This window comes from Papio anubis, chromosome 6 (genome assembly GCF_008728515.1).
Source record: "Papio anubis isolate 15944 chromosome 6, Panubis1.0, whole genome shotgun sequence".
NCBI classification, from domain to species: domain Eukaryota; kingdom Metazoa; phylum Chordata; class Mammalia; order Primates; family Cercopithecidae; genus Papio; species Papio anubis.
The window spans coordinates 65,684,105-65,698,456 of record NC_044981.1 but is presented as its reverse complement, the minus strand read 5'-3'; the positions used below and the strand labels follow the sequence as shown (position 1 = coordinate 65,698,456).

Sequence of the window (14,352 nt, the reverse complement as noted above, 5' to 3'; positions counted from 1 at the left end):
GAAAGAGGGACGGAGGGAGGGGTCATGGGTGTCGGGAGTCGGGGGAGCCAGAGGAGACAGTAAGGGGGTTACCTCTCGCCTGGGTCGGCCTCTTCCCCCGCCTGTCGGACGGAGGAGCTCGTTGTCCAGCTGGAAGAAGATGGCCCTACCCGGGTAAGCACCATCCCGCCCCGGGCCCCCTCACATCGCCATCACAGCAACCGCAAACACCGCAACCGCGGAGCCGGTTCGTCACCGCGGCTCGGCTACCGGCCCAGCGCGGCCAGCGAGCATGCGCAGTCGCCCCAGTCCCGAGGGAGTCCGGGCCAGCCGGCTATACCTGCGATCAACAGGTCCCCGGCCGCACGGCCCCGCCCCCGGCCTCTCTCACCTCCTCCTCCCGCCTCTTCCCTCCCCTCTCTGAGGCTAGGCCCCGCCCCTTCAAGCTCCGTGCCCCGCCCTTCAGGAGCTTCAGTTGCCCCTCCAGCTCCAGCGCCTACTGAGATTTCGAGAGATTTGTCCGCCCTACCAGGCTCCCGTTCCCAAGTTCCCGCGAGAACGGGAGAGTTGCGTCAACAAAAAGCGCGCGTCCAAGAAAAGGGGCTTGCCTGTGCGTTTAAGGGAAGGAACCTGGAGGTGGAGGAGGAGTAGAGAGCAAGAAGAGGGCAAAAAGAGGGAGTTCGAGAACTTTAGCCTTTTTTCTCACAATGTTGTTTCTCCCTTTCTCTCTAGCTCCTTGGTGCAGTCCCGGGTAGAGAGCCCGGTTCCTGCGCTAGTCGATTTGTGCGGTAGGAAAGGAGGCTGCAGGGGATCTGCGCTGGGGCGGGACAACTGCCTTTCGGGACCCGGTCCTTGCATCTTGGGAGATGTGGGTGCTGATCTGGTTATTTCTCGGTTTATGACGCCAAAAAGGGCGGGAGGGGGCTGATGAAGTGAAGCCTTTCGCTGTTACATTCCATTAACAGAAACCCATGAAGGATCATTGATTTATTTCACTCTTCCCTGTTTCTGAACCTTATGTGGCAAAAACTTTTGTAGTGCATAAAGTTCAGTATGTTGCTAAAGCTGAGTTAATGAAAGAAAAATTTCGGCTGCGACTCGTGTGTTAAAAATGAATCTAGGATGGATAGTGGTGTTGGTTGCTCAATAATGAATGGACGTAATGCTCCTGAACTGTGCACTTAAAATGGTTAAAATGGTAAATTTTCTGTTATGTATATTTTACCACAGTAAGAATTAGAAGGGAAAAGCTTTGTGCATTCATTTGAAAGTAATGGTGATGTCTTGTAACCTAGGCCATTTAGGGGACAGGTTTTGAATATATAATTTAACCATTGTTTTTCATCTTTGTACCAGTTTTTTTTTTTTTTTCCTTTTGTGAGTCAGAGTGTTGCTCTGTCGCCTAGGCTGGTGTTCAGTAGTGTGATCTCGGCTCACCGCAACCTCCGCCTCCGGAGTTCAAGCAGTTCTGTCTCAGCCTCCCGAGTAGCTGCGACTACAGGCACATGCCACCACGCCCGACTACTTTTTGTATTGTTGGTACAGACGGGGTCTCACCATATTGGTCAGGCTGGTTTCGAACTCCTGACCTTAGGTGATCCACCCGCCGCTGCCTTCCAAGTGCTGGGATTACAGGCCTAAACCACTATGCCCGGCTTGTACCAGTTTTTACATGATTGGGTGTCCCATTATCCTGTGAACCAATCTATTTGCATTTGTATGAATGGCCTGCTTTCCTGAATTCTAATTTGTCCCTTCTTTTATAGCCTTGTACCATTTTACTGTCCTTGCTAAACAGGCTTTTGTTGCTTGTTTTGTGACTTGAACTTTAGCCTCAAAATTGGAAAGGCTTTTTCTGTCTTTTAGTTCCAGCCATGTCTTAGGAGAATATAGTAAACAACCAATTATTTGCATTTCCACCTCCGTGCACTCCATGTGGCCCACACTGTGTGCCAAGATTCTTTCCCTGTTCCGAGTTCTTTTTATTCAAATCACATTGTTAACTCATCTGCTATGTGCCAGGCAGTGTGCTAATCTTGGAAGATACCAACATGAATGAAAAAGAACTTGGGTGGAGTGTTTGCATTATTACCCTATGATGTAATGTGTGTAGTGCAGAGATAAAGGCACAGGGAGCTATTGGAGCTCAGAAGAAGCATTAATCCAACTTTGGGAAGAGGTCATGAGTCAGGAAAAACTTCCAGGAGAAAATGATTCCAGAAAGTTGAAGTGGGATGTCTTGTGGCGGTTGGGAGGAGTAAAGGGAAAAGGATTGCTTAAACAAAAGCTGTACAGTAAGAAACTGGTCTTTGTGCTGAACTAAAACTAAGACTTCTACGCCACTGTTTGCGGATGTGAGGCTGGAGAAGTTGACAAGGATCATGGTGCGCCTTCGAAAAAAAGTCAAATCAGTTCAACCATTATATATATATTTTTATTGTTTATTAGATGTTTGCCAAATACTGTGCTAGTTACTGAGGGATATAATGAAGGTTAACGGTTAGTCTAAAATCTCAGAGTTTGCAGTCTAGTAGGGGTAGACAGGCATGCAAAAACAAAAACAAAAAAAACAAGTTCTCCTACATAGTTAAAATTGGGGTAGGTACAGGGTTGTCTGGGAACCCAGAAGAGGAGCACTTAACTAACCTAGAGATTTAGCAAGAGTTCCTGGTAATTATCTATTGATAGACGAATATAAAATAATCTCTTAAAGAAATACGAAAATTCACCTGGGACTGCTTTGGCTCACCCCTGTAATCCCAGCACTTTGGGAAGCCGAGGCAGGCAGATCACTTGAGGTCAGATGTTCGAGACCAGCCTGGGTTTAGCAGAGAAACCCCATCTACTAAAAATAAAAAAATTACCCGGTGTGGTGGCAGGCACCTGTATTCCCAGCTACTCCAGAGGCTGAGGCATGGAAATCGCTGGAACCTGGGAGGCGGAGGTTGCAGTGAGCCGAGATGGCACCACTGCATTCCAGCCTGGGCTACAGAGTAAGACTCCTTCTCAAAAATAAAAAACAGCAACAACAACAACAAAAACCATAAGAAATAAGAAAATTTATGCCATCTGCTGAGGTACAGACTACTAGAGGATTTAGCACACTGATCTAATTGTCAGGTTACCTGGTTCTAATTCTAAAGTCTTCATTATACTGTGTTATCTTGAGAGTGTCTTACCTTCTCTAGGTCTGTTTTCTCTCACATATGGGAAGATAATCACATTATATACAATTTGAATTCCTTTAGAAATTTGTGTAGAAATTTCCTGATTCTAAATTTACTTCCCGTATTTATCATCCCAGATTTCTTGTCACCCATTATGCTGCTAATAAACAGTTTTGTGTCACATTTAATGTACATTAACATTTTATGTTATATGTGTCATTTTCAATCTATGTTGTGCTCAAGGAATGTAAGATTTCGAATCCTTTCCATCTTGTAATTGGTTTACATAATTTAACTTTGGCATGAAGTGTTTTTGAATGTTTGCTAAACCCTTCTAACTGTGGAGTATTCTCGTAATCCAAAGATCAGGTTATCTCTCCCTTTCTCAGTTGCACAACATTGATTCAGCTAAAGATTGAGAGAGTAGAAGAAATGAATATTGTAAATTTGAAAATAGCCCTATGAAGTCCGGGCGCGGTGGCTCATTCCTGTAATCCCAGCACTTTGGGAGGCCAAGGCAGGAGATCACGAGGTCAGGAGTTTGAGACTAGCCTGGCCAACATAGTGAAACCCTGGCTCTACCAAAAATACAAAAATTAGCCAGGCGTGGTGGTGGGTGTCTGTAATCCCAGCTACTCGGGAGGCTGAGGCAGGAGAATCACTTGAATCCCGGAGGCAGAGGTTTCAGTGAGCCAAGATTACGCCATTGCACTCCAGGCTGGGCGGCAGAGCAAGACTCCATCTCAAAAAAAAAAAAAAAAGAAAGAAAATAGCCTCATGAAGGATGTCTCATATTTGTCAGATGCTAAACATTAATTTACTAAAAAAAAAAAAAAAAAAAATCTGTATTTTTCCTTACTGGGCTTTATGATTTTTAAAATATTCCTGTTGTAAGTATGGTCATTATTTGAAAATTAAAAATGAGATATAGTCAAAGTTATTCCACAACTTTTTTCAACAATGTGATTATTTTTGGCATTTCATACAGGGAATTCTGAATTCTTTTTTGTAAGAATTAGAGTACTCTAATAAAGTGTGATAAGTAATAATAAAGTATTAAACCTCCTTCTGGGGCATTCACTCTTGTCTCCAGGCAGAGTATAGATTTTATCATTTACGGATACTTGGGTGAATGCCCACAGTACTCAAAGATAAGTTTTTTAGGAGGTTATATTACTTTAACAAGAAATATAAAACAGCAGAACAAAGTTTCATTATAGGACTTCCTTTATGGGTTAGTAACAGCTACAAACCAGAAGGGCAAATGTATTACTTCATAACAGTGTTGTAATATTTCATGATGTTTTGTTTGTTTTTGTTTTAAGACAGAGTCTCATTCTATGTAATACATATACTCCATATCAGACTGTAATAATACAGAAAAAAAAACCTGATGCTTCCTGGTCTATTAAAGTTCAAAGTAGTTTTTGTTATATTTTGTTAAAAAGGGACAAATAGTGACTTCTTGGTTGCAATTCAGGTTACCTAGGGTTCCCAAAGACAGCATGTCTGCTTGGATCATTGGAGTCAGTCTGTCAGACAGAAACATTCCTCCTACCACCATCCCACTGAATCATTCCTGTGAAGTATAATTAACTAGTATCAAGTGACGGCAGTGAAATGATTTCTGAATTATTCTCTTCTTTGTATGCCTGACGCTTACTGTGGTTTTTTTTTAAACATAATATTTATACTAATTATCATTTGCTCTTTGACAGCAAACACATTAGGGCAACTATCTCAGTCTTCCTATGACTCATACATTTACATCTTGAGACTTGATCTTTAAAACAATTCCAGCCCCATATCTTCTGCTTCGTATCAGACTGTATCACTTTTCCTGTTATCCTGCTATACCTTCTTATTCAACATATCCCAAACTCATCCTGCCTTCCTTCATGCACAGATCTAGCTCTCTGCCAAACTTCTGGTTTCTGTCAATACCCCTTCCCCTCCCATTTACTAAGCCTAGAACCTCACTGCCATATATATATTTTTTTCTTTTCTTTTGTTCTATTTTCACTTCTTTATCTTTTAAAATCCTTTTCATATATACATATTATATATGCATATTATATATTATATATACATATATATTATATACATAGATATATTTTTTATATATATATATTTTTTGAGACAGGATCTCTTATCACCCAAGCTAGAGTGCAGTGGCATGATCTTGGCTCACTGCAACCTCTGCCTCCCAGGTTCAAGCGATCCTCCCATCTCAGCCTCCCGAGTAGCTGTGACTACAGGCTCTCACCACCATGCCTGACTAATTTTTGTATTTTTAGTAGAGACAGTTTCGCAATGTTGCCCAGGCTGGTCCTGAACTCCTGAGCTCAGATGATCCATCTGTGTTAGCCTCCTAAAGTGCTGGGATTACAGGCGTGAGCCACTGCGCCCAGCATACACACACACACACACACACACACACACGCACGCACGTATTTTAATTTCAACTTTTATTTTAGATATAGAAGGTATATGTGCAGATTTGTTACAGGGATATATTGCACCCAGGTAGTGAGCATCGTACCCAACAAGTAGTTTTTCAACCCATACTCCACTGCCTCCCTTCCTCTAGTAGTCCACAGTGTCTACTGTTCCCATGTTTATGTCTAACACAGCTATATTTGATGCTTCCCTTTTTTTTAGTTTCCTGTCCATTCCATTTCCATGTCTTGTCTGACCTTTCTTTCAAAATATTTTCTCTCTTTCACAATGCTTCTGTAGTCCAAGGAAAAGTCAAACTTGAACAAAAAGAGGAACATCTCTTCTGGTGAGACTGGAGAAAAGGATTTAAGGTACAATGTGAATGGAAATTAATGTAATCTGTAGATTTTTAAATCTACATTTTACAGCAAAACAAAAGTTGAGTAAAACTTTAAACATTGCATAAACCACTATAATATCTTTTAGTTTTCTAATACTAGTAATAGTAGATAACATATTGAACCTTTATCATCTGCTGAGTGCTAGTCCTGATACTTAACATACATTATTTCTGCTCCTTATAACAAAATTTCAACAAAGTAGGCATTATGCATTTCTCTTTATAGTTTTATGTATGTTTACTTCATGTATTTTGGCACCCTTTTATTAAGTGCGTATTTGTTTAGGATAGTTAGGTCCTCTCAATGAATTTATATGAATAATACACCATTATGAAATGGCCTTCATTTTCCCTAGTGAAATTTTTTGCTCTGAAATCTGCTTAGTATTATATTAATACAGTCATTTCAACTTCATTTTGATTTATGTTACTATGATATATAATTTCCTATCTTTTTACTTTTAACCTACTTTTGTCTTTAAAGTGGATTTCTTGGAGGTCTCAGTCTCTGGCTTGTAATTGATATGTTTATATCATTTGTATTTAATGTATTTATGGATATGTTTTGGTTTAAATGTATCATCTTGTTGCTTGTTTTCTGTTTGTACTATCTTCTTTGTCCGTCTTTTATTCTTTTTTAAAACTTATTTTGTATTAATATTTTTTAATGATTCAATTTTGTCTCCTTTGTTGGCTTATTAGCAATTGCTCTTTTTATGGTATTTCGGAGATTATTTTAAGATTTATCATATATAGTTTTTGCTTATCATGATCCAATGTCAAGTGTATTACATACTTTTCGTGTATTTTAAAAACCTTACAACACTATACTTCCATTTTCCATTCCCATGATTTGTGCTGTTGTCATACATTTTATTTCTACATGTGTTATAAACCTCACAATGCATTGTTTTTGCTTTAAATGATCAATTGTTTTTAAAAGACATTTAAATATATCAGACATTCTTTTGTATTTTCCCACATAGTTATCCTTTCCAGTGCTCTTTATGTTTTAGTGTTGACTTAGATTTTCATCTGGTATTGTTTCGTTCTTGACCTTTAACACTTCTTAGAATGTAGGTGTGCTAGTGATGTAAACTTTCTGCTTCTGTATGTCTTACAATGTCATTACTGTACCTTTATTTTTGAAAGATATCTTCATAGGGCGTAGAATTCTAGAGTGACTTTTTCCCCCCAATATTTTAAAGATGATGCTCCACTGTGTTCTTGCTTGCATTGTTTCCAACAAAAAATCTGCTGTTATCTTTATTTTCATTCCTAGTTGTGTAATGTGGCTTTTCTTCTCCCTTCTGTCTGCTTTTAAAATCTTTTCTTCATTTAAAAAAGCATTTTGACCATAAAGTGCCGCGGTATAATTTTCTTCACTTTTTTTATGCTTCAGCTTTGTTGGTTCATGGATCTATGGGTTTAGACTTTTCACCAACTTTTGGAATATTTTTGGCCATTATATTTTCAAATATTTTTCATTTCCTTTGGGAACTATAATCGTGTATATATTAGACAGCTTGTAGTAGTCCTATAACTTACTCAAGCGCTGTTCTTTTTTCTTTAGTGTTTTGTTTTCTCTGTGTTTCATTTTGGATAGTTTCTATTGCTATGTCTTCAAGTTCACTTTTCTTCTACGTGCCTACTCTGCTATTAATCATATTCAATGTATTTTCCATTTCAGACATTGTAGATTTACCCTCTAGAACAGGAGGTAGCAAAATATGACCCATGGACAATTATCCCTTGGCCCTTTTTTTGTATAGTCCATGAGCTAGGAATGATTTTACATTTTAAAAAGTTTTCATAAGAAAGAATACCTTAAGTGGCCTGCAAAGCCTGAGATATTTACTTTCTGACTCTTTAAAAATAACATTTGCTGACCTTAACTCTAGAATTTTATATTTTTTGTATTACCCATATTTCTGTTTTACATGTTCAATGTTTCCTCTAGTTTCTTGAATATATAATATAATTATGACTGTTAATGTCCTTATATATGAATCCTTATCTTGTCAGCTGTATCATTTCTGGGTCAATGTCAATGGGTTGGGTTTTTTTCCCCTTATGATCGGTTATATTTTCCCCTTTGTTTGAATTCCAAATAATTTCTGATTCAGTGGTCAACATTATAAATTTTGCCTTGCTGTTTTTTGACATTTTTGTATTCCTATAAATATTCTTAGACTTGTCATGGGGTGCAGTTGAGTCACTTGGAAACGGTTTGAATCTTTCAGATCTTGCTTTTATGCTTTGGTACATGGGACAAGAGCAGCATTTAGTCTAGGGTAGATTTTTCCCTAATATGAGGCACAACTCTGTGAGTATTCCATGATGTCTTGTGAATTATGACATTTTCCACTCCCTTTGGTAGGAAGAGGCATTATATCCAACCCTGTATGAACACCTGGAATTGTTTGCAATAATTCTTTTCAAGTGCTTCCCCCTGCTTCAGATAGAATTTTTACATAAAGGCACTTTTCAATACCCAGCTGAAGATTCACGGGAGATCTGCAGATCTTTGGAATTCTCTATGTAGCTGTTACCACTACTCTACTCCACCCTGCAAACATTACCTACCATGGCCTCCTCTGACTTCCAGCTTTTTCTCAACTCAAGGAGATTACCAGGCTTTGTCTGGGTTCCCTTCCCTGATCCACAACATGGATACTTTCTCCATGCTGTGGAGCAATTATAGATCTCCTCTTATTTTCTTTCTCAGGCATTATTGTCTTTCCTTGCCTGATAGATTTTTTCTAGAAAAATACATATATACATACATTATACATGTATGTATCAAGATACATTTTCATTTGATTTTTTTAAAGGCCCTTCACAATTTAGCACCTGCCTACCTTTCCATCTTAACCTTTGCCTTAGCTGAACCGATCATATTTCAGTCTTGGCACTTCGGCTCACTTTCTTACCCCTGCCTAAGATTCCTTCTACTTTCTTATGCACAGTGCTACAGGACTTAGATAACACAGATTTCCAGTCTCTTAGAATCAGAATAGGGGTATCTTCCAATTTCTTAAGAGAATTTTTACTTTAGGCAGGGTGTGGTGCCTCATGTCTGTAATCCTAGCACTTTGAGAGGCCGAGGCCAGCGGATTGCCTGAGCCCAGGAGTTTGAGACCAGCCTGGGCAACACGGCGAAACCCCATCTCTACTAAAAATGCAAAAAGTTAGCCAGGCGTGGTGATGCACATCTGTAGTCCCAACTATTCAGGAGGCTGAGGCACGAGAATCGCTTGAACCCAGGAGATGGAGGTTGAAGTGAGCCGAGATCGTGCCACTTCACTCCAGCCTAGGCGGCAGAGGGAGACTCTGTCTCCAAAAAAAAGAAAAAGAAAAAAAAGAATTTTTATTTTGGATTGTCCTTACCGTAGTATTAGAGTGGCAAAGTAGAAGGGATTAAAGATTAAAATATGTTTTTCAGAAGCTCTCCTTTCTCTCAAAGATATTTTTATAAATTAGAGAAGATTTGGGCTGGACTATATCTAAATGCAGAAAATAATTGCTGTTTCATATTGTTTGGGGAGGTCTATTCTACCCGTCAATGTGGTAAAATGAAAAGACTGTTAATAATTTGGGGAATTGGATTCAAACTCTAGTGCTGTCACTAAACTGTATGAATCTAGGCAAGACATAGATTGTTGTGAAAAGGATGCTAATGTCATAGGCTCCATCATCTGTGATTCTCCTGTTTAAGATAACCTTGTCAGTTCTAATTAGTTTATTGCTTTCATTTCTTTCAATATGCCTTTGATATTTTCTCAGGATATTTCATTAAGCAGGAGAGGATGAGTAAAGTAGATTTTGGGCCCAGTTTGGTCTGCTTAATTCTTTACAAGCCGTCAGTCTAGAAGCTGAATATTTTGTCTATAGTGCTTGTGTTTTTGAGATAGTCACAAACACTTCACGTATACTCTCCTGGCTAAGAAGGTATTAATCTTAAATTGAGTGTTTCTGGGATATATATTATATAAAAGTTTCTTTGAGGCAGAGAACATCTTTTACTCTTCTTTCTGTCTGCCAGAGTGCTTTGCACAAAGCAGGCTCCAATTAAATATACTTTATACTTTCATGTACCTTATCTCATTTATGAAACAATTTATTAAGAATGCATGTTAAGATAATGCTTAATTTAAAATTCTGAGCCTTTAGGAAAAAAATCCAGATATAACCCACTTAACCTTTTTCATCCTTAAAGAGTTAATTTATTATTTTTGGTCTTGCTAGACACAGTAAAATAAAGATAAATAAAATAAAGTAAAATAAAGGGTAATAGAATTATGTCCTTTCTGAAATCAGTTTAATGAATCCTTTAAACAAATTAGTAGTTTGCCTTTCTTACATGTAGGCAGAGAGCATAAAATTTAATGTTAGATGAGTTTTAGATTATAATGAAGATACTATTATTTGCTCACCTTTCCCTTTATCTTCACAAGACAAATAACAAACAGATCTTTAACATACCTGGACTGGTGTGTTCTGGTAGGCCTGATATGAACAGTCATCTCTCTAAAACTATTTTTATTTTACTGATAATAATAAGGCATAATGTCAGCCTTTCTTATTTGGTTTAGTTTACTCTAAATGTCTTCTGCTACCAGTTTATGCCCTTCCAAGCCATCCTCTACACTGCTGAGTGATTTTTATAAAATGCAAATTTTATTATGTTATCATGCTTATGATTAAAATTCTTTGGTGGCTATCTAGGGTCAAGTGCACATGTCTTAGCAAAGCTTATAAAGGCTTATAAAGTCTGCATCTGGGATGGGAGTAGCATTGGCAGAGAGAAATAAAGGGTTCTGGAGCAAATGGAACCAGGAGGAGAGTATGAATAGGACAACTTGAGGAAGCTTTTCCAGAGATGAGGACTACAATTGCTTTCCAGTGGGCATCAAGGTTGATATTCAGATAAGAGTATTTCCAAAGTACCAAAACAATGAGACAGATTAAAAATGAAAAGGAGTTATATGTAAGAAGTAGAACTCCCCTTTTATGTAGTGTATATTTGTGTGTGTGTGTGTGTGTAAGGACAGCTTGGTGGCTTAAAGGAATTAGAGCTGGACAAGAATGAACCTTCACAATCTGTCACCTGCTGACATCTCCAACCCCCTTACTCCCTAAAGTCCAGTCTTCTGAATGCGTTATGCCTTTCTCTGCTTCTCCTCGAAACCTTCACAAATGCTATCTTCTCTTCTAAGACTCAGGTTCTTTCTTCCTGAAACTTTTCTTGGATCTGTCCTTCACTTGGCCATGGCCTGGTTAATTGCTTTCTTTCTGTGTTGTCATAACATTCCATTCACATCTCCCTTATCACACTCATATACTCACTATATTCCATCCCCCAAAACTAGATACGAGTTTCTCGAGGTCATGCTCTGTCTCTTGTTCATGTTTTAATCCCAAATACTCATCACAGTTGTGGCAGATAAAAATCAGTATTTTACTATTGAATGAAAGAGTTTACAAGTTCCTAATCAGTTAATTTTTTTTTTTTTTTTTTTTTTTTTTGTGAGACGGAGTCTCGCTCTGTCGCCCAGGCTGGAGTGCAGTGGCTGGATCTCGGCTCACTGCAAGCTCCGCCTCCCAGGTTCACGCCATTCTCCTGCCTCAGCCTCCCGAGTAGCTGGGACTACAGGCGCCCACCACCTCGCCCGGCTAGTTTTTTTGTATTTTTAGTAGAGACGGGGTTTCACCGTGTTAGCCAGGATGGTCTCGATCTCCTGAGCTCGTGATCCGCCCGTCTCGGCCTCCCAAAGTGCTGGGCTTACAGGCTTGAGCCACCGCGCCCGGCCCCTAATCAGTTAATTAATGAATTAATTACTCTTGTGGCTCAAACCAAAGTTTGTTACTCTCTCACCTTTCGTTCTGATCCTGTCTTTCACCTCTTGACTCCCCTTTTTTGGTCTCTTGCCGACCAGTGTCTTCATGCTGTTTCAGTTCTCCATAGTCCTACATTCCACCATCCTACTTTCTTTCCCTGCCTATACAAACCCCAGCTCCAAGAGTGGTGATTCAGTTCCAACAGTGAGATTTGGGAAATTGAAACCACAGTGTGAATGATGCTTAACCACTTCCCAAGATATTTGCATTTCTGTTCAAAATTAATTTTACTGTAAAAATAATACATGCTTATTTTGGGCAATGTAAATAAATATTTAACAATTATTTACTTGTAGATACTGAGAGCATACAGCAGTGGAATGGTGGGGAGGCAAAAATCTGCTATCATGGAGTTTAAGTTCTAATGGAAGGTGACACCAAACAAAGGAGATGGTTATATAGTAAATTAAAAGGTAATAACTGCTACATTCCTCTCTCTCTCTCTCTCTCTCTGTGTGTGTGTGTGTGTGTGTGTGTGTGTGTGTGTGTGTGTGTGTATGTGCAGGGGAGGGAAATGGGCAGATATTTATCATTTTAATTGATAATGTTGCTGAACTATAAGGCTACATTTTAATCAGTTAGAGAAAGAACTCTACATCATTAGCACTTGGAGATCCTGTATTTTGAACTGGACCTAGGGACTGGCTGGGATTTTGAATTGTCTCTTTTGAGAAAGAAGTTAGCTCTGTGTAGGAAGAAGAATAAAAAAGACTATTTGATAACCAGTAGAATAGTTCAGCAGAGACTGGCTAACTGTTCACCAAACCCAGTTTTTCATCTGGTACACAGAGAGACTACATTTCTCAGCCTTCTTTGCAGTTAGAAGCAACAATATGTGAAGTTCTAATTAGTGGGATGTTAGTGGAAGTAATGAGTGCCACTTCCTGACCTAATCTGTATTAAAAATGTCCCATGTATGTTCTCCTTTTGTTCCCTGTTTGCTGGTTAGATGCTAATTCTCAGGGCAGCCTGAGAAATTGTGTATTGAAGATGGTAGAGGCTCCATTATCCTGAGTATCTTGATCTTGTAGACAGTACCTCACACATTGCACTCTGAAATCATGCTCTCCTCACCTCCTTGACACTGCCACTAGTTGAACAACAGAGGAATAAGAAATCAACATATTTTACTAAACCACAGAATTTATAAATTACAGCAGCTAGCGTTCCCTTGACTAATCAATAAATAATATTCTTTATTATGTTTGGGAGATATCCATCTACTACTAGTATATTGTGGGTGTTTTAAAAATGAGGAATTGGCATTAAATTTATTAGGTACCTTTTGATACCTATTTTTATTTTCTCCTTTCATGTATAAATGCCATGTGGTTATGTCTAGTGTTCTAGATTAAACTATCCTTTAATTTCATGAGAGTAAAATTTCCTTGGTGGGAACAGATTTTTCTTTTAATATGTATTTTGTTTGTTTGTTTTTTGTTTTGAGACAGGGTCTTGCTCTGTCACCCAGGCTGGAGTGCAATAGTGCGATCTCGGCTAATTGCATCCTGGGCTCAAACTGATCCTCCTGCCTCAGCCTCCCAAGTAGCAGGGACTACAGGCATGTGCCACCATGCCTGGCAAATTTTTGTGTTTTTTTGTAGAGATGGGGTTTCACCCTATTGCCTGGGTTGGTCTTGAACTTCTGGACTCAAAGATCTGCCTGCCTTGGCCTCCCAATGTGCCAGGATTATAGGCATGAGCCACCACTCCCAGCCTGAATATATTTTTGAATTTGATTTGGCAGATTGTATTTAGCATTTCTTCATCTATAGCCATAAATGCTATTTTGTTTAATTTCCTTTCCTTTCTTTTTACTTCTTTCTCTTCTTCCTCAAGTAGTCTCCCTTGGTTTTTTTGTTTTGTTTTGTTTTGTTTTGCATTGTCAACTGTTGGTATCAGATTTGTAAACCTGATCAAATCAATTTGGAAGTTTTTTCTTTTTAGTTATATCACATGGTATTTTAGAAGAATTCGTTAACAGTTAAAAACCATCTTGCTCTATAGTCCTTTTATATTTTCCCAGAAAAAGATTATGTGTTCAGATAGGCTTCTACCTAGCATATATTCTTTTTATTATTTCTGGTTTTCCCTATGAGCTCAGGTACAAAGTTGGAAAATAAGGTTCCCTAGGGTATAATCAAGGTAAGGATAATGGCCAGAAGTTCTGCATTGGTAATGGTCCATGTTTTTATAAATATATTTCTATGTAAAATATTCTAAACATGTGAAAAGATAAGAATAATGAACACTTGAGCCACTACAACCCATCTTTGTCAAATGTGAACACTTTTTTTTTTTAACTTTATAACTTTCAGTAGGATCTGCTTTTGGAACTGAATCTTGATGCTGCCTATGTTACGAATTTTAGCTATGTTTTAATACAGTTATTTCTCATTGTCTTGGAATGATTACTTTGAAAGTTTCATCGTGTGATTTTTTTTTAAAAAGGTAAAATTTAGTATC

At 38.6% G+C, this 14,352-nt stretch overlaps 1 protein-coding gene across 10 annotated transcripts in view; it reads right to left on the bottom strand.

Annotated features, from left to right (window-relative positions):
• The window catches only part of FAM135A (family with sequence similarity 135 member A), a 135,207-nt gene extending 134,745 nt beyond the window's left edge, over positions 1 to 462 (bottom strand). For 6 of the 10 annotated variants that reach the window (XM_009205455.3, XM_009205459.3, XM_009205454.4 and 3 more), the window contains exon 1: positions 73 to 371. The gene's annotated coding sequence lies outside the window, so the exon portion shown is untranslated. Of the gene's footprint in view, positions 1 to 72 lie in introns of all 10 variants that reach the window. The other 4 variants (XM_003897792.5, XM_009205456.4, XM_031667157.1 and 1 more) reach the window with 2 other exon arrangements.
• Between the last annotated feature and the right edge of the window lie 13,890 nt (positions 463 to 14,352).